The sequence below is a fragment of the Nyctereutes procyonoides genome, unplaced genomic scaffold (assembly GCF_905146905.1).
Source record: "Nyctereutes procyonoides isolate TBG_1078 unplaced genomic scaffold, NYPRO_anot_genome, whole genome shotgun sequence".
Classification (NCBI taxonomy): Eukaryota; Metazoa; Chordata; class Mammalia; order Carnivora; family Canidae; genus Nyctereutes; species Nyctereutes procyonoides.
This window is the reverse complement of record NW_026575052.1, coordinates 20,721,865-20,742,721: the sequence shown is the minus strand read 5'-3', so window position 1 is coordinate 20,742,721 and position 20,857 is coordinate 20,721,865. Positions and strand designations below refer to the sequence as shown.

At 52.2% G+C, this 20,857-nt stretch overlaps 1 long non-coding RNA gene across 2 annotated transcripts in view; it reads right to left on the bottom strand.

Moving 5' to 3' along the window:
• The window catches only part of LOC129513268 (uncharacterized), a 37,148-nt gene that overhangs the window by 7,962 nt on the left and 8,329 nt on the right, over positions 1–20,857 (bottom strand). For both annotated transcript variants that reach the window (XR_008665216.1, XR_008665215.1), the window contains exons 2-3: positions 15,744–15,939; positions 14,632–14,756 (exon numbers count right to left, since the gene is read on the bottom strand). This is a non-coding gene — a long non-coding RNA (uncharacterized LOC129513268). The remainder of the gene's footprint in view (positions 1–14,631; positions 14,757–15,743; positions 15,940–20,857) is intronic.

Sequence of the window (20,857 nt, the reverse complement as noted above, 5' to 3'; positions counted from 1 at the left end):
GGGCTACAAGCACCAGGAGTGGATACAGGAAATCTAGTCCTTGCCCCAAAGCCAATCGCACACCCCTCTATCTGGCTGAGTCTGGTCAGGACATCTTCCCCATTGAGAAGTGGCTAAAAACAAGGAGAGAGGAAGGTAACTGGACTCCAGGAACCATCCTGGTGTGGGAGCTGGAACCAGGGTGCAGAAAATGGGGAGCCTTCGAGTGGGCAGCTCAAGAGCTTATCCAGCAACTTGGGGAGAATCTTCTGGAGTCCAGAAGTTACTAGGGTCAAAGGTCACAAACTGGGTGCCCAGAGCAACAAAAAATTCAGATTCGTTGCCTGCCAACACTTTTCAGCTGGCAGATTTCTCTCCCTCCATCTCTCATATATGCACATGCACACACACACTCCAAAGTTAATATCTCCAGTTTATAGTGAAAAAAATCAGGTTATCTGACCATCCCATGCCCACATTCCTAAATGGCGATGGTGCACTGGAGCTGGGGAGTGGCCCCCACTGCGACAGAGCATGTGCTCTTCAGTTTGCTGCAATCTCCACGGCTCCCCACTCCTTCCCCATCACTTCACCCACTTATATGAACCCACCTTATATGAATCTCACCATCCTGAGATCACATTTGTGGGTGTGACCCCACACCTCCATCAAGTGCGACCTCTTACCCACCCACTCTGACTAAACGAAGTGAAAATCATATACTGTGGACTTTGGCATAAGACAAGCAAGTCCAGACTCTGGCTCTCCGACCTGTTAGCCTCTGCACTGCCTGGGCACCATGTCACCTCAGCTGAGCTGGAACCAGTTCGTCCCAGAATTTCCAAATGGTTCTGAGTTAGCATTGGCCCAAACGGACCCTATGTCTGAGATGCAGAAGGGGAAGTCCATGTCTTCCCTGCTCCGGAGGTGAGTGCAGGGTGAGTGCAGGGCTGTGGCAGCTTACTCAGGCTACCCTGATCCACCACCCCAGCTCATTGGCAGGGGCCACACCTGGCTTCTCCAGAAACTTCCAGACGTCCTTCAGCATCTCCCAGTGTGGGGCCGGGCTGTGTGTGAGTCTGTGGTGAAGCTCACCAGCTTCTCCTAGAGGTCATCCACGGCACCCAGGTCAGAGAAGGTGGGAGACAGATGCTGCTTCCACTTTGCCCTTGCTGGCATCCACGTTCAGGTTTCCTTCCCTGGAGGCTCTCTGAGAGTGACTTTGGGCTCAGTCCCAGATGCAGAGGCAATAGCCTGTGTGATGCTTACTGTCCAATACCCACAGTAAATCCATCTTCTGTATCACTCATAGAGGTTCTGCTTCCTGATGAGACCCCAACACATCTGTGAGATCTTCCACAAGTTACTTAACCTCCCTGAGCCTCCCTTCCCTTGTCTTAAAATGTCAATGATAACACTATAACCTCCTACGATTATAGTGAGAACAAGATGGGAAAGGCATGCAAAGTACTTGGCAGAGGGTCTGGCATGTAGCAAATGCTCAATAAATGCCATGCCCTCTAAAACTGCCATGTTTTGAAATGGGAGCTCCGCGTGCATCTGTAAAATGTGAAGAAAGATCCTGAAGACACCTGGTTTGCTCTGTCATCATCTAAACTAACAATACCTCCTCCTCACTCTGCAATATTTTAAAGCTTCCCCAAATGTGTGTTCATGCACGTGTATGCATGTACATGCATATAAAATGAGAAATTTGAAAATCCTTAAATGGTTCATTTAAATTTAGCACAGTCTCTCTTAGATTGGGTGCCAGGAACCATGCTATGAAATGGAGATCCGGGGACGCCTGGGTGGCTCAGTGGTTGAACGTCTGCCTTAGGCTCAGGGCGTGATCTTGGGGTCCTGGGATCAAGTCCTGCGTCGGGCTCCCTGCGTGGAGCCTGCTTCTCCCTCTGCCTGTGTCTCTGCGTCTCTCATGAATAAATAAATAAAATCAGAAGGAAAGGAAAGGAAAGGAAAGGAAAGGAAAGGAAAGGAAAGGAAAGGAAAGGAAAGGAAAGGAAAGGAAAGGAAAGGAAAGGAAAGGAAAGGAAAAAGAAAAAAGAAAGAGAGATCCGTGCATGCGGTGCTGTCAGGAATTGTCCCAGAGCCCCCACCCCGAGGCAGACAGGTCGGGGCTGGGCGGAGGGAGAAGCAGGGCTGCCACACACCTGAATTGAGGCTTCTGACAACCCTAGGAGGAGCTTTGCCATCCCAAAAGCCCTTCAGAGTTGTCCCAGCCGTAAGCAGGATCTGGCCTTTGTGCCGCACCTGGCCTGCTCACTGTATATTTGGACCGGCCCCAGGGAGGGGGCATAAACAGGGGCAAGGGTGCTCCCACCCCCCATCAGGAGGAGGGTGTCACCGGAGCTGCCAGCACTCTGAGGCTGAGGGAACGAGCGGCCTACCTGCAGGCCCTCTGGGCAGCACACCACGGCATCCACTACACCCTAAGGTTTTTAATCTATTTATATATCAAATAAGACTAAGCGATGACGGTTATAAAGTCAGATTCACCATCTTATTTACTCTGGTCTTGCTGCTTGGCAAGGAGACACCTTGGAAACTTTGTGTCCCGAGTGGAAGATTCTGGGCTGGGGTAGACACTGACAGGTCCACTTGGAAAAGGTCCAGAGTCACGTAGCTGGGGCCCTGTGCCATCAAGGGCCATCAACATATGGGAGACAGACATGACCTGACCATCTGAGCTGGGCAGACCTCGACACACGCCACAGCAGAAGGTCAAGCAGGCAAACTTTTCCTCTTTAGTGGGGCACCATGAGGGCACAGGCTTTGCTTCGTTTATTGCTGGATCACCTGCACTTAGCACAAGACTGGATGGAGTAAGTCCTCAAAATGCATCTGGTGAATGAATGAATCATTGGATTCAGCCTTGAGCTAAATTTAAAAGGTAGTTCCTCTAACTCAAGAAATGTACAGATGAAAGGCACATCAGGTGTAACCAGCATTTTCCCTGCTGGATGTGGAGATATCTCTGCTCATTCTGATTGCACCCTTTGCCCACACTTCCCCTCAGTCCAGGAATATGCCTCTGCTCTCCCTCCCATAATGCTGAGTTCCCCTTCCTACAGGAAGTCTTCCCTGACTATGTGAATACTACCCCCCACCACACACACACTCTTCCCCAAAGAGCAACTGTGGTTCTTGGAGGTCAGGACAGACCAATTGGAAGGGAAGGTTCAAGGTCTCAGCAACTTTCTTCCCACCTCTGTCTCAACAGGTGTCTACCCTCCATGGGGCTAACCCCCCCAGAAGGTGTTCTCTCCAGATCTGTTAGATTAGTCAAATCAGCCATGGTGAACTCATTTCCCTGATTTTAGGATGGGCATGCGATACAGTTGTGGCCAGTGAGGCCTGAGGCAAGATGGCTGGGGTTTTTGTGAAGTTTCCTCACTGATGAAATGAGATGTACAGAGACAGCCCCTTTCATGGGCCAGATGTCACTTTTGGGAGGGAGCCAGGGCCTGTGAGTGCCATCTTGTACAGGTGAAACCAGCCAGCCTGAACATTAAGGCAGAGGACTCTGCGTTTGTCAATACTACTGTAGGGACAGCATGGGTACCCTCCTAGACAGTCTCGTGCAGCTATGCCCCACTCCTGGCTTTTGGATTTTGTTCCTACTGGCTCACACCTACAGCTTCCTTCAGAGGCCCACCTTTGGGCTTCTGGAGTCATTTGCTTGCAAAGGAAGGGAGCCATAGTCCATGCTTAGCACGGAGACTGCTCTGTTCTGCTGCACATGGCCAAAGAAGCCTGGTCCTCCTGTCACTGGCAGTCATCTTACAATCATCTGGCCTCAAGGATAGTAGGGTAGAAAGACAGACAAATGATATCATTGAGCTGCTGATTATCATGAGCACAGCCCACCCTAGTTCTAGACTTCTAGGTGGGTGAAATAATAAAGCTCCTGGCTCTTGAAGACAGCTGGGGCGAGGGTGGGGGCCTGCAGCCAGAGCATTTCAAGTTATCTAAGGACCATGCTCCTGTTAGTAGGACTGCTATACACACACTATGTATGTGTGCACATGCACACATGCTATGTATGCACACACTTGAGGATGGGCAAAAAATTTGGAAGATTAATTCTCAAAAACACAACTGCTTTCCTACACACCAGCAAAAATAACTTGAAGTAGAATAGCACAACCACTGTGGATAGCAGTAGGCTCAAGAACTTAAACACAGAAGGGTGCCTGGGTGGCTCAACTGATTAAGCATCCAACTCTTGATTTTGGCTCAGGTTATGATCTCAGGGTCCTAGGATTGTGCCCTGTGGCAGGCTCCCCACTCAGCAGACAGTCTGCTTCTTCCTCTCCCTCAGTCCCTCCCTCCCCCGCAACTCATTCTCTCTCTCAAATAAATAAAATCTTTCTGTTAAAAAAAAAAGAAATTAAACATAGAATTACCACATGATCCAGTAATTCCACTTCTCAGTATATACCCAAAATAATTGAAAGCAGGAACTCAAATGGAGTTTTGATCGCACCAACCTTTACAGCAGCACACATCACAAGAGCCAAAATGTGGAAATAACCTAAATGTCCATCGATGGATGAATGGATAAACAAAATGTGCTACATCCATACAATAAAATTATTCAGCCCTAAAAAGGAATGAGATTCTCACACCTGCTATAACATGAGTCAACCTTGAAGATATTATGCTAAGTGAAATAAGTCAATCATGAAGGGACAAATATTGTCTGATTTCATTTATATGAGGTACATATATAATAAGCAAATTTACAGAGACAGAAAATAGAGTAGTGGTTTTCAGGTCCTGGAGGGAAAGGGGGATGGGGATCATGCGTAGAGGGCACAGAGTTTCAATTTGGGAAGATGAAACATTCTGGAGACGAATGTGGGGATAGTTGGACAGCATTGTGAATGCACTGATTGCCACTGAGCTGGATACTTTAAAATGATTAAAATGGTACGTTTTATGTTATGCATATTTTACTACAATTTTTTAAAAAAGAATTGAAAACACAAGAGAAAAAAAAGTCCTCTTCACAATAACAACAAAATACAAGGCACCTTGAAATAAACCCCATCCGAAATTCATAGGACTCTGGAGAAAACCATAAAACTTTACTGGGGAGATGTGAAAACTGATCCAAGTAAGTGCAGATATACCATGTTCATGGAGGAAAAGATGTCCTAAAGAGGACAAACCTTACCAAATTAATCTATAATATAATGCAATTCCAACCAAAATCCCAACAACATTTTTCACTGAACTCACTAAGCTCACTCTAAAATTCCTATGGAGGACTATAGTACAAGAATAGCATACACTCAAGTACACAAATTATAAGTGTATAACTAAATTTTACAAAGTGAACATACCTAGGCCACCAAGACCCAGATCAAGAAACAAAATCCTACCCCCCAAAAAAAAATCCTACCCCAGAAACTGCCCTTTTATCTCCCTGTGGTCACTATCACCTTTAAGGATACCCCACTCTCCTGGTCTCTATCTTAATAAACAAGTTTTACCTGGTTTTCAACTTTCTATACATAGGATCATACCACATGTACTTTTTTGTATCTGGTTTCTTTCCCTCAACGTCATGATTGTGCAACTCATCCATATTGTTACCTCAGTTGTCCATCAATTGTTTATTCTCATTTCTAGGTAATGTCCCAGTGTATGACTATCTCATCATATACTTATCCATTTTACTCTTCACAGGCATCTGGGTAGTTTCCAGCTTGGAGATATCACAAAAAACATTCTGGTACTTGTCTTTTGATCCACATTCATGCACAAATTTGTCAGGCATATTCCTGAGATTGGAACTACTGGGTTATCAAGAAAAATTGTTTAAATGGGCAGAGGATGTTTGTGTGGGGGATGGGGATGGGGTGGTCTTGACCTGGAGATCAAAGTACATGATAAAGCTATAGTAATTAAAAGGCACACATACTAGCACATCCTCCAGTCTACACACACACACAACACACACACACACACACACACACACACACATAAGCATACACAATCACCCTTGCAGTACTCCTGTGCATGCAGACATCCACACACAGCCATGCACTCCCACCCCACATACTCCACAAGTCAGCAAAGACAACTCACGGCCGGACTTCCCAGACCAGATAACTGACTGTTGCGGTCCCTTTCAAGTGGTATCAGAGCACAGGCCTGCAAGTATCCAGGAGACGGCTGATGGAGAAGGGGAAGAAGAGAGAGAGCCCCCCTCCTCCGCCCGCCACCCGCCCACTGGCTTTAAAGGGAGAACAAAGTGAGCGGGATCAGAGGGTGCAAGGTGATGGCAGCGATGCTGAAGCCATTTATCACTGCCAGATGTGTGAAGGGTCAGGCTGCGGGGCCCGCTGGGAGTGCCAGCGGGGGTGCACGGACCCCAGACACAGCGAGAAACAACCTGTCCAGTTGGCGAGGGACCACAGAAGGGCTGCCAGGACCCTCTTCTTAACAAAATGACAATGTGCTTTCTTTTCTGTCCAGGCCAAAAGAGGCTGGGGGCCAGGGCAGAGGCAGCGACAGCTTAAGAAAGGGCCGTCAGTCAAAACTCTAAAAATACCCTCCCGCTGCCAACAGGCTTACTTCTGCACCCGCCCGCGGGCTTCCTGCCGCCTGAATGGTCCCTTGGTGACACACAAGGACAAATGTTTGCCCAGAGGCCTGGTGTCAGGCAGCACACAAGGTCCCACTGTGGCATCTGCCCTCTCCCCTGCCCCCATCCCTCCAGAACCCTCTGGCAGGCACACCTTGGGCCCGATGAGGGGTCATGTGGATGAAGGCACGCCTCCGTCCTGGGCTGCTGCATCCTCTTGAAAAACATGGATACCAGGTACATCTCCTTGCAGGTGGTTGCCGACCCATAGGAGAGCCAAGTCTCATACGGGATCCTGGAGACTCCCAGTCTGATGGGGGTGGCACCACAAGCTTCAGGCAAGCTCCTGGCATGGGACCAAGGATGATCTCTGCTTCTGCTAAATTCCCAGTGTGGATGGGGAAAACCGATCCCTGTCCTCAGGGAGATCCCAGTCTGTTGGGGAAAGCACAGCCACTGCCCTGGAAGCATATCTGGTCTGATGGAGACGGCTCAGCTGCCGCCTGGTTGCCCCCAGTCTAATAAGGGAGGCACAGCTTCCCCAAGACAAGTTCCCACACAGTAACAGTAGCAGACTTTTAGTCGAAATGTTCTTACAGTCCAGTGCTCCTCAAATGGTAATGCATGTCCAATTCACCAGGGATCTTTTAAAACCCAGGTCTCATTCTGCAGGCCTGGGGAGGGGCCTGAGATTCTGAATTTCCAACGAGATTCTGATGATGCCAATGCCAGTGCTGCTGCTGCTGCTGGTGTCTGAGGATCAAGATGATTTGTATCAAGGGTGTAGACCGCAAACTTCTCTTGGCTGTTCTGCTGACCCAAAGAGCCCTGAGCTGGGGCTAGCAGGGAGGGCTCCTTGGAGGCGGAGGGTAGAATGTGATGGAAAGAGGGAGAAGTCTGGAGCCAACTGGCCTTAGGCTCAAATCTTGCTTGTGGCATTTATTAGCTGTGTGGCGCTGGGCAGGTTACTTGACCTCTCCGAAGTGAGGGCCACGCCACGCCCACCTGCGAGTGCTGTGGGCAGAGGAAGCACTAGGACAGGCCTGGTGACCACCTGGCACACCGTAGGGGCTCAGGACCCCCCAGCCGCTTCTTTTATGATAACCTATAACCACGGTGCCCACAACCCAGAGCTGCTCCTAAAGGCAGGGCTGCAGAGAGGCCGCGGGAGCCAGGTGGCCCCAGCGGCGTCGGGCCAGCCCCTGACCTTCCTGAGCCCGCTTCCTCGCCTGGAAAACCGGGAGCCTCGCAGCGCCTGTCCCTATGGGTGCGAGAAGTCCGGCATCGCTGGCGCACGGCCGGACGGGGCAGGGCGCCCTGCACCCAGTGGGGCTCCACAGCGCGCTCTCGGGGCGGGGGCGGGGGCGGGGACCGCGGGGCGAGCCCCCTCCCCCCTCCCCCTCCCCCCGCGCGCCCGCCTGGGGCCCGGCTGAGCGCAGGAAGCCCGCGCGCCCCGCCCCGCCCCGCCCCGCCCCCACCCGAGGCCGCCTTTGAGCCCAGCGCCGCGCTTTGAAGTCCCAGATGGGCCGGGGAGGAAAGAGGATCCCCGCGCCCAGCCCCCAGCCCGCACCTGGATAAACACGCGCCGCCAGCCCCGCCGCCGGCCCCGGACCGACGGCCTGGCGGCAGGGACGGCCCGGCGGCCGGAGCGGCCCGGCAGCGGCTCACTTCAAAGCGCCCGCGGCCGCCCGCGGGAGGGGCCCTAATGAGGCCCGGCTGCCGCCGCCGCCCCGCCCGCCATCTGCTCCGCGTTAGGGTAGCGCGCGCCGCTGGGGGCGGGCCGGGGGGCGGGGGCGGGGGGCCCGGGGCCGGGGGGAGGGCGCGCCCCCGCCGACCCCCCCCGCCCCGCCCCGCCCCGCCCCGCCCCGCCGCCCGCTGTGAACTCGCCGAGCAGCCGCTGCGCGCCCGGTGCGAGCGGGACCGAGGAAATTCAGGGCGCCCGCCCCCCGCCCGCCCGCGCGCTCATTCAACAAATTATTGAACTGCAGTAGGGACACGGCGCGCCGGCACGCACGCATTCCCCCTTAGACCACTCGGTGCTAAACGCTGCCCCCTGGTTCGGCTCCCCCGGCGCCCCTCTCTGGCCACACCCAGGCCACTCACAAGCTCCTCCTTACTGGCTGTCTGTCTCTCACCTTCAGGTTTTAGAGTTTGTTGTCTCAGCCTAGAGTACCCTCCTGCACCACCACCCCCCCCACAAACTCCTGCTCATCCTGCAAGAGCCCAGTTTTTCAGAGTTTCTTCCCCACGTCTTTCAGGCCCCATCCTATATCCACAGGGCGCCTCCCTCCTACTAGAGAACCTATGGCTTTGAATGGCAGTGATTTATTCCTTTGCAGGGTCTGTGTACCCCCAAGACTGACAGCTCCAACCTGCACACTACTAGTCACCAGCTGTGTGGCTCTGTAACCTGCCTGAGCTTCAATTTTGTCACCTAGAATCAAGAAAGGACAAGATCCCCTTCACAGGGTTATGAGAAATTAAGATGGGTCAAATACAAGGCCAGGCCTGGGCCACAGCCTGCAAAAAGGTACAAATGGTGGCTCCGGGACTCAAAGCACAGCTCCTGCTCCTTCCGCCAGGAAGCCCTCCTGACGGCCTGAGAACAGGTTTCCTCTCCTTCTGCTGAGTTCCTGCCTGTCTGACTCAGTCTACTGGCATCCAGTGGCTCCCAGCTGCTTGGGGCCTGCCCGGCTACTACGCTGAGCCCCGTGCTCCAGAGAGCAGGGAGCTGGCACTGTGCATCTTTTCTCCCCTTCAGTGCCTGGCACATTATGTAGCATGTTGCACACACTGGATCCAGTAAATGATGGTCCCTCTTCAGGTTCTTGCTGTGCCCAGGAGGGAGCTCAGGCTAGCAGATAGGCCACTCAGGTGCCAGGCTAGAGCCTTTAGGACTGCCACAAGCCTGGGGTGGGTGGGAGTGATGAGGAGTCACAGGCCACCTACCCATGCTCGCCTGTGGACTGCTAAGTGCCCAGGAACTGAAGGTAACCAGACCTTTGGCTTTGAGAGCCACCAAGGACTTCTTGGAACCCTGGGGAAGTCCAAAACAGCAGCCCTAGGGATTAAGGCTTGGACGCCTATCCAAGAGGCCAGCAAAGCCAGAGCTGCCAGGTTTTCCAGGGAGTCTGAACGGGACTAGTTACCCAGAGACGCTGGCAGGCAGACAGACAGACAGAAAAAGCACTGACCCCTGGGCTCCCATGACCCCTCTTGGGCTCTCAGGCCCTCTGCTTCCTGTCATCTCAGTCTCTGTCCATGATGTGGCTTCTGTGTCTCTCTTGGCCTGTTGCTCACCTGTGGGCCAGTGGGAAGGAAGAACTTGGAAAAGAAGGTCATCAGGAAAGTCCCAGGCACAGGGCCTACAGACAGTAGATGTGCTGGGGTGTCTGCGGGGGAAGAGGTGCTGTTTGTTTTTAAGCCATAGACTTGTGGCAGAACCCTGGGGTTCAAGTCTTCACTCAGCCACTCACTAGGGGAAGGAGAAGAAGGGCTTCCCTGAGAGCATCAGGAAGGCAGTCAGGGCATCGAGACCTCCTGGAGGCCCCCCAAGCAGAGCGTGCAGCCTTGGGCCACTTGCCGCTGGCGCACACTGGGACTTCTTGTGCTAAGTGGGCTTTCTGGGGGTGCGGCAGTCTTAGGTCAGCATCCCCCGGAGCAGACGCCAAGGTGAGGATTCGGGCCGGGCGCGTGCAGTATGTTCAGGGGGTGCTCTGGGGAAAGACCAGCAAGGGAATGGGGGAAACGGGGCGGGGAAGGGCAGGACCAAGCAATGAATGATTTCGGGCTCAGCCCCACAGAGAGCAGCTTCCACCCAATCCCGCAGGGGAGCTTTCACACTCCCGTGCTAGCAGAGGGCAAGCTCCCAGGCTCTTCAGGCTCCCCACCATGTAGACCAAGAGAGCTGCCACCCCAAGGAGTCTTCCAAAGAGGAGCCAGCACAGAAGCGGGGCTGGGGGCCCAGAAATGATATAAAGGGCCCTAGATGATTGCCCACTAATCCAAGATCTTCTTTGGTTCTGCACGTTTGTGGAAGAAGTACCTTTGGGGCACCCAGGGCATGGCAGGCACAAAGAGTTCCCTGGATGTTCAGGGCAGGTCCAAAAGGTCTGATGGACCAGGGACTCAAGGTCAAGGCACCTGATACTGTTGAGCTGGGGGCCCTTATACATGTGGCCTGAGGTTCACAAAGCCCTGATTTGACTGTTACCCCCAAAGAGGGCATCCTCTCGGAGTCAGGCTAGGCCACAGCTGGAGGGCCAAGACCACCCTTGCCTGCCGTGTGTGCTTGGGCAAGCTGTTTCACCTCCCGAGCCTCAGCCCCCTCAGCAGTAGGATGGAGGTAATTATAACAACTACTGAGCACTTGAAATGACCTAGACACTGTGCTGAGCCAGTATTAGACTGCTGGGCTTCCCAGGGCTTACACCTCAGTTTTCACAGGCAGTAGGGCCTATCCAACCTTACCAACCAACCACCTACATCGAATTCCATTCTTGTCACCAAGGAAAAGACTGCTTCTCACAAGCCTCACGCTAATACACACATCCTTGGTGTTGATTTTGATAACAATATTTTAAGGTGTGGATTCCTGATGAGGACCCTTCATATAATACTTCACCATCCCTGGCAGGGGCACCATGTACAGAGGTACAGGTTGTACACTGCATAACTCCAGGAGGTACCACAACAGGACCCCGGGACAAATGGCACCCCCTAGAATGTTTCAACGCTCAACCTGCTCTGCCTACACCCCCCACAGCCCTGGACCCAACAACATAGTCTCCTGAGTCAGGTAGTTCTGACGCTGACCTCCCCCACTACGATGTGGAGTTATCATGTGTGCACGCATTCATCACATGATTAATAGCGAAGCATTTTTAAGGTAGTCACACAGACAATAAAGCAAGCGCTTAGCCCCATGCCTGGCACGCAGTAAACAGTACAGTTCTTGTGGGGTTTGCCTCCAGCATTTTTCTGCCCAAGCACCAGCACTGGAGTGGGCTCTCAGAGTCCCAGCTCCAGCTTTGGAGAACTTCTAGGAGACCCCAGCAAGCTAGGACTGCCCACCCTGGCCCCCAGTCTCCATTGAGAGTGACCCCCCAGAAGTCAGTCACTTCCCCGGAGGGAGGGGAGATAGGATTGGATCACGATGTCCCTTCTCTTCTCAGGGTTCAAAGCTGCCGCCAGCCCCCACGTGGCCAGCTTGATTTGTTTCTTATCTTTAATTTTTTTTTTTAATCGAGCAGATCCCCTCCGGTTACTTTTGCTCAGCATCTTACAGCATCTTTGGAGCGGGCAACAAAAGCATTCTTTTTGGAGCCTGCGGGGGCCCAGGGCAGAGCCACTTCAAAGGGAATGCAAAGCGGCAGGCAGCAATGTCCCTGTCATTGTGCTCCCCTGCGTGTCTGCCCCCCATTGTCCTGAGGCCGCCCTGAATAGGCAGGCACAAAGGCCATCGTTCAAAGTGGGCACCACATGCTCCATCAGAAGGCCAGCCTTTGCTTCTGCTCTGTTCCCTTCATCCGTGCATACACACAGGTTTCCAGCCAGGGGAGGGGAACTGGCCTTGAAGTGGGCTTTCTTCTCCTCTCTCTCTCTCTCTCACTCTCAATCTCTCCCTTCCTCTCCACCACCCCCACCTCAATCTCCCCTCCTAGGCCAAAACTTACGATTACATTTTCAAGCAGCTTCTGATTGGCACCTTTCCTTCTTTTCCTACAGAGCAAGGAGGATGCACCCCGGGTTGCAGATCTGCTCTAGGACTGCTGGGGCTTTCTTGTGGGGTGGGAGCCCTGGTGGGACTGTTTTCTCTTCTTGGACGCGAAGAGAAGAGCGAATCCCAATCCAGCACCAGGGGGTCTGAGACCCATTAAGCCAAACGGGACTTTAGAAATGGACCATCCAACCTCGGTTTTATAAAAGAAGAAACAGAGACCCAGGGATGAGGAACAGCTTGTTTATTATCCCCATTTGAAGAAGGAAATGAAGCTCAGAGGGGTTAAGTTACTTGCCCAGAATCACACAGCTGGTTAGTGACAGAGCTGGTTGTCCCAGCTCTGCCAGACTCAGTGGGACATTGAGTCGCATCCTATGGTCCTGGGTTCTCCTCATAGGCACTCTGTGTGTAGTGTAGGGATCACACTCAGGGCAGTGGCTGGGATTGAGTCCTTCAGAAGATGGAGATGGTGGTGGAAATAATCACCTCTTCAAATCAAGCCAGTGAGTCTGAATTGAGGGACTTTGGGACATTCTCAACCTTGAGCTCAGAAGGCCCTGGGGAACGAGATCAAGCAGGGCAGATGCCACCCTCAGAAGGCTCAGGGATTAGGGAAATGTAGGAGATACTTGTGTGGAAGTGGCCTGGCCACCTGACAACTAGGGAGTCCTAGAGTGAGCCAGACTGCTGAACTGTGTTCAAATCCTGCCTCTGGGGCTGAGCTGTGTAACCTTGCACATTCATCTGCAAGATGTTGGGCAACAGTGTCTGCCTTGCAGGAATGGGGTCTCGGGCAGCACCCTGCACGTAATAGATGCTCAAGAAGCACTACAGCTGTCACTGCTTTATAAAAATAAAAATAATAAAACAATTTTTAAAACTAAGAAAACAGGGACAGGGGAGTGAGAGATCTATTTAGGGCCCAAGTCTCAGCCCCATGGGGCCTAGAGAGCAGTTGGGGGCACTGCCAGATGGAGGGCAGGACTCGGGGATGGAACATGGGGTAGCAGGAGGCTCAGGATGAGAGCCAGAGCGGGCTGAGCCACCTGGCCTCTGGCTGGCTTTAGGGACTATTCCAGAAAGAATCCAGCCCCACAGGGGAGGTGGAACACGGTTGAGAGGAGGCCTGGCAGGCTGCCAAGGGAGCTGGGCCAGCCTCACTGGACCTGGATACTAGGCCGAACTCAACCAGCCGGCTTGTGTGATCACAGGGTAAGTGAAGCCTCCCCCTCTGAATGGAGCTCAGCTTCCTTGACCTGTGAAATGAAGGGGATGATCTAGTTTGGGGCAGATTGGGGGAGAGGGGGTTTGCTCCTGTGCCCCAAAGTGCTGGGGCCAGGGGAAGGCCTGCTCAGAGGACAGGGATCTGGTCCTCCACCCCCTACCCCTGCTGCAGCCAGCACTGCCCTCTGAGCCGGCATGGATTGGACCCCCACCTAAGAGTGAGGTGGCTTCGAGAAATCAAGCTTGAAAAAGTACCACAGACTTGACTGAGTGTGAATTCTTTGTGCGTTAACTGAAGGGCTGATTTTGACAAAAGTTACTAAGAGCCATTTCCTGCCCTCGAGGAGCGTAAGGTTGAGCGCGGTGACAAATGCAGAGAGAAACTTGCAGGGAAGTGGAGTGACAGAGGTTACCCAGGGCTGGGAAGAGCTGGGGCTGGGTGCTCAAATCTGGGGGAATGTCCCCATGTACTGAGCTGACCTCTCTGCCTCTCTCACCCTCTCTCTCTCAATCATACACGCGCACACGCACACACACACATACACACACACGTGCATTCACACAAAGAGTCTAACAGTCTTTGCAACACCCATCTGCCCCAGAACGCACTCACACCCAGAGACCTGCCTGTGGTTGGAACCCACAGAATGACGCAAAGGTGGAAAAAATCTATACTTGCCACAAACCAGAGTCATTTGTCTGGAACTTTGGCCAAGTTCTACAGACCAAAAAAAAAAAAAACCCAATCAAAATGATAAAAGCAGCCAATATTGATTGAGTACTTCCCAGGTGCCCGGCCCAGCACTAGACACTTTCCATCACCATTCCGCTCTCGTATCAGCCCTGTGAGATGTGGACAGAGATTATGGCCGTGGTTTGGATGAGAAAACAGATTCAAATCTGTTGCCCTGGGTCTCAGGGAGTGACAGAGCATGTGGTCACACCCCATGTTGTTCCCTGTTCTCAGGCTGGGCTCTAACCACTGCACTATGCCGTTTGGGCCAGGCCAGCTTCCTGAAGAAAGGACAGGACCCTGCTAATTAATTTACTAAGAGGTGTGCAGAAAGCCCTTAGCATGGGCTTCCCTTACCTTTGCCCCATGGCCTCTTGACGACGGGGTCGACTCCTGCTGGGAATCCCACCTCTGTGTGAGGTGCGCACGCTCTGCTTAATCTCATTCCCCGGGACAAATCAGCCTAATGAAATCTTCTCTTTCTGTAAATTAATGCACAGAGGAAACAGCTGAGTGTAAACAGAGTTGTAGCGAACGCCTATTTAGACACCATTGACTTTCAAATCAGCCTGCTTCTCCAGCCCACACGGCAGAAACAGAGTCAAAATGTAAATGTAGCATAAGCGACTCTATAATAAATGCTCATTCAACATTTATTCTTTTTCAAATCATCTCTTAAAGCCCTTTCATGCTAATGTCTAAGAGATGTGACATTAGAAAAATTGCTTTGACATGCTAAGGGGCTCCAAGATTAACAAAAAAAGAAAGGACAAGATAAAGCTTTCGGAAGACCTATTTCAGAGGAATTATTCCTGCCTTTGAAAGTGTTCCAAGGTTGCTGCACATTTCAGCTTGTTGGCATACATGTAAATGAAGTGCTACAAAAGTCCTCGGCTCAATTCCACTTGAATGAAAGCTCCCAGCCGCTGGCGCGGTGACAGGGAGGGTGGCCAGACTGCAGGATGACACTGAAGGAGGCTGGAGGGGGCTTTCTTGTCCTGAAGGCAGGAGAGGGCAGGGCTCCAACCCCAGCCATGGAGCTGGGGGAATTGGGGGGGGGGGATGTCAGGCGCCCGTGTGGTTGGTGTGACCGGCACCCGATCAAAGAAGCAACATCTGCATCTTTCAGCAAACGAGCAAACGCGTTCTCCAGGCAACCCACAGCCACTGGCCCCACCCACCATTCCTGCCTCTCCCTTGCTGCGTGAACTTGAGCTAGCGGCCTCAGCTCTGCGCCTCTCTTTCAATGGAAATAACCAGAGAACCCATTTAGAGAGAACCCAGTGACATGACTCGCAGGGAATGCTTAGACAAGTGGCTGACGGTAAGCGCTCAAGAAATTGTTCGAGGTTGACATCATTACTGTGACTTGGTCCTTAAAGCCCTATGGAAATACAGATGAAGTCAAGTGCGAGCCCACTGCACGGTCCATTTCGCTGGCACCCCACCACCACCAGCACCAAACCTACCTTGAACACTTGCTTCCCGAGCAGCGTCGCACTTGTTGTGTTTCATCTCACGGAGTCACAGCATCTTGGATGCAGTTCTTTCAGACAATTAGACTTTGGATGAAGGGCCAGTGCGATATTCCTAGACACTATATTTCAGAGCAAGTTGGATGGGCTGTTGACATCATTATTAATTACTGGAGTGTCTTAGAATTTCCTGGAGAGGAAAGCAAGGAAGATTTCCTGAGCTCCTCCTATGGGTCAGATTGTGTCCCCCAAATTCATAGTTGGAAGTCCTAACCCCTAGCACCTCAGAAGGTGACCCTATTTGGAAATAGGATCTTTAAAGAGGCGAGGTGAAGTAAGGTCATGAGGGTGGGCCCTTATCCATATGACAGTGTCCTTATAAGAGGGGGGAATTTGAACACAGACATCCAGGGGGGGAGACGAGGTGAAGACACATGGGGAGAAGGCAAATATCTACAAGCCAAGAAGAGAAGCCTCAGAGGAAGCCAACCCTGCCCACACCTTGATCTCGGACTTCCGGCCTCTAGAACTAAGAAAGACATTTCTGTTGCTTAAGCCGCCCAGCCTGTGGTCCTTTGTGATGGCAGCCCTAGGAAACTAGTATAGCATCTTCTAAGCAGGCTATAGTATTCATGTTGGCGACAGCCCATTGATATTGATACTATTCTCATTTTTTAAACATTTCCACATTAGAGTTAGACTGAAGCAATTGTCCTTAAACGTCAGTGGCTTGCCACAGTAACACTTTCCTACCCACACGGTAGCCCCATGGCGGTGTCCGTGAGTGGGGGACTCCTGGGCAGCTCTTCTTCGGTGATGCCAACAGCCAGGCTTCCTCCACCTTTAGTGGAAGATGGAGGAAGGCAGTGAAGGGTCACGCCTGGGATGGTTTACAGCACAAGCCCGGAGGTGGGAGCGTCACTTTTGCCATATTTCATTGCTCAGTCCCACAGCTAATCCTAACCGCCAAGGTTGCAGGGGTACATGGGTGGGTTCACTGAGTTCCCAGGAGGAAAGGGAACCATTTAAAACAACTAGCAAGAAAGGGTCTGTTACAGGAGAACGTATTCAGAGAGATGACATGACCTGTCAGAAGAAACAGAGCAAGTTAGCTACAGAGTGAGACCTGTGAGCAGCTCATTGGTGGCCCCATCGTCTTCACCACCATCATCCCCATGTCATCAGCAAAAACAATACGCACTTACTGAGCACCTACTATGCATCTGATGCTGTTCTGGCCACTGCGACTCAGAGCTGTATTAGACGCAAGGGTGCTATCTCTCTGAGGAAACAAGCCATACCAACCAACCCAAGCCGGGAAAGAAAACACCCGCCTGACCCGCCTGACCCGCCTGACCCGCCTGACCCGCCTGACCCGCCTGGGTTGGGACCAGGTGAGTGCTGCAGGCGGTCAGTGTTCCTGGAGGCCTCTGGGGTGCTAAGAGCTGGGGTCCTAAGAAGGAGGAGGGGTTGCGGCTGATGGTGCAGGAGAAGTGGGAGGATGGAGAAGAACAGTGATGTGTGAGAGAAGAAATGATAAAGGACCACTGTGAACAGGGGCTGCGGGATGAGAGTGAGCCTGGCAGAGTGATCAGGACCTTGAAGCTTGGGGCTGGCTCTGTTTAAGCAATGGTGAGGTTTGGGGCCAGCGTGTAGTAGAGGTTGTTGCTGCCCAGCCCATAACCTCTAGGTCTTTCCCGCTGTTAGCACACATGCTGCCCTACCTGAAGGTTTTCTCTGATGGCCAGAGTCCCACAGGTCTTCTCCAGCCACAGGCCAGCAGTGCTGAGAAATCCACAGTGCCCCAGAGCAGCTCTGGATCTGTGTCAGAGGGGAGGTGGTATGTAAATACCCCGGCTCCCTCTCGCGCGGGAAATGGGATCACCAGAAGTGCATGTTCTACACTGGCTCATAGGGTTCCCAGCAGGGTAAGTCCCATTCGTCCCCGGGGTCCTAACTTGCTTGAGAGCATGCCCTTCCCTTTGTCACATTGCTGCCCCCTCCCCCTGCCCACCATATCACTGTCCTGCCCCTTTGCTGGTGTTTCCTGGGATCATCTTCCAGATAAGCTACAGGAAACCAACTTACACAGTATCACATGGTTCTGCCATTATCACAAGAGACATTGCCAGGAGGTATCCCACAGGTGACACCCTACTAAACCCATTCCTCATCACAGGAGTCCGATGTGGCCATGGATGCTTGGTTGGTGGAGGTAAGCTCAGCCCCTATCAGAGGGAACTCCAGGACCTTCCCAATTCCCCTGCCTGTTCATCTTACAGAAAGTCATAGGACTTAGCCCTCTGGGCAGTGACCTCTTACTCTCCAGCCCAGCACCCTGTACATCTACCCCATACCTTCTAGAGGCCCAGGGGTCAAATGTGGCCATGGCCTGGCTCCTCTCTTCCCATTCTGGATGCCCATGAACCATCTCAAGGTTTGTCCCACCTCTATCCCATGAGATTCTCCACTCAGTTGTGTGCCACCAGACAATTCACATGTGAAGTCTTAGACTTGCCAACAGTCGATCTGGGAAAGATCTCTGAATCCCCTTCATCACCCCTGACCCTTAGTCACCTCCTGCTGGCCCAACTTGATAGTCATTCTCCACAGATGATCCTCCTTTGGACTTAGGACTGGAAGAGGTGACGGGGGCTCCCTCTGGGGACAGCTTGATATGGACTGGGGGAGAGAGCATGAGCAAATACAGCTTTAGGGGGAAGCTATATATGCCTCCCCTTCCTGATATATAGATATAACAGGAAAATACATCAGAACTGTCAGAGGCATGGAGAAAAACACATCAGAACTGTCAGAGGCATGGAGAACCATCTAGTAAACTGTGAAACTCAAGCCACAAGTCTATGTTTTATGGTGTGAAAATTACAAGTGGTTTATCAACAGGGGAAACCGCATTTTTTTTTTATTAAGAAAAAAAAAGAAAGAGCTATGTGCCCAGGAGAGGTTGGCTGGATTCACTAGTGTCCCAGGGTGAGGCAATACAATGAGGCTCTCTTACTTTGAGAACGTTTGTGAACAGCTTCTGTGGATTACATCCTCAACCCATATTTTTTTTAAATTCTGCTACAGCTATTGTCTTAAGTGGGGCTTCCCAGAAGCAGACCCTGAAACCAGGTTTTGAAGCAGAGAGTTCATTGAGAGGGTGGTCCTAGGAAGCACCTGAGGGGAATGGGGATGGGAGGCACAGAAGCTGGTCAGGGGGCATTCGTGAGCAGGTCACCTGTAGGCAGCCCAGGCTCACTCCTACCAGGGACTGCATACAGCATGCCTCAGGTGTCCCACCAGTGGGGTGAGAAAGCTGTCAGTCTCTGGTTGCAATGTGATCCCAGGGCTACCAACTTCCTTGTACTTTTACTGCAAAGTCTCAGCAGCCAGAGAAAGCATCCAGAAAGAGCCATAGAGGGTGCAGTAGAGAGCCATAGCATCAGCCTGAACAGGTGCAGTGTGGGGGGATTTGGAAGGGGCAAGGGATGTACCTGTTACATCTATGGGGTGAAGGCCAGAGCTTTGTGCCTCTACAACTTCATACAGCTCATGACTGTCAGCACCCCCAAAAGCAGTATCCAGGGGAAATTTTCCATGCAGGTGGCAGCTTCGTCATACCTCCAAGATCCTCACAAAGTGGAGGGTGGGGCCCTCTCCCCTCTGCTCAACAGGACAAGATATCCAGCCTTATCCACCTTTGAGTGCTAAAATGAGCCCTTCTCCCAGGCCGTCCTCCAGCTGCTCGAGAAGCCAGAAGCACATGGCACTCTCTAAGTGCTCTGGGCCTCTTCTAACAACACAAGACAGAGGGATCCATCCCCCTTCGAAGGTCACTGCAGGGGAGGAGATCTGGGAGGAAACTCCTGTCCTGCTGAAGATCCCGGATACCTGTAGCACAATTCCTAGCACATGCGATGGGTTGTACAAGCTTTTTACTATTGCTACGTGAAATCCCAGGGAGTAACAAGAGGTCACCCTTTGTAATTAAAGCAAAATCCAGCAGAGTTCAGCTTGGGGAAGGACCTGATTTGGGGGTGGGTAGAAACAGGACAAAGGAAACTGCGGTGTCTGAGGTAGAAGGAACCCAAAGGATCAGCCCTGGTCCAACACACCTAGGCCCCTCAGGCAGGCCGATAGAGTGTAAATATTTATCTACTCTTGACTTAGCAGACAGGCCAAACAGTGTTAGCCACCCTCAGCCTCCCCCTCTCTGCCATTCCTCCAAGTAATTCAGCTCTGGCCCCAAACTTGCACTCCTATTCAGCCCAACAAAACCCTAACCTTAACAGCACTGTCCACTTTATATTTGTTGAAAAGTTTTATTTATTTAGTTAAGAGAGAGCATGCACAAGAGAGCGAGCATAAGAGAGAATGCAAGGGAGGGGCAGAGGGAGCAAGAGGAGCGGCCCCCCTTCCCCCACCCACTGAGCAGGGAGCCCAACACCGGGCTCAATCCCACGACCCATGACCTGAGCCAAAGGCAGATGCTCAACTGACTGAGCCACCCAGGCGCCCCAGCACTGTCCACTTCAGAAGGCAATTTGAGGGCCATCCCTTGTTACTCAGGTGGGGTCTTTAGAGGTCTTACCATCCCCCCCCCACACCCTCAACTGGCTTATCATAGAATTTCTTCATGCCATGTACAATGCACTCCTGATGGTGAGGCCTAGCAAGTAGGACTTTGCCAACTTGCTTCCTTTCCAGTAAAACCTCTACCCATCCTCCTGCCACTGAAGCCTTATTAAGAATCATCTGTCTTTATAGTAGAAGAAACAAAAACTCAGAGACATTAAGTGACTTGCCTAAGGCCACACAGCAGGTTAGTGGTAGGGCCAAGCATCCCAACTCTTCACCTAGTACTCCTACCAAACAATCCCATCCGGTCCCCCATGGCCATCTAGGTATGGTCACCACCCACCCACATTGAAGCTTTTGCCCTCCAAGGCCCTGGAGCCAGCTGTTGGGAGCTCTGATGAGGGAGACCAAGGGTAGGCACCAGATTCTGAGGCTGGGACTTGCACGTCCAACCCCAAACAGCCCCGCCCATCCCACCACCATCCCCACTAATACATATTTTATGGGGCTGGTCTCCCTTCCTCACA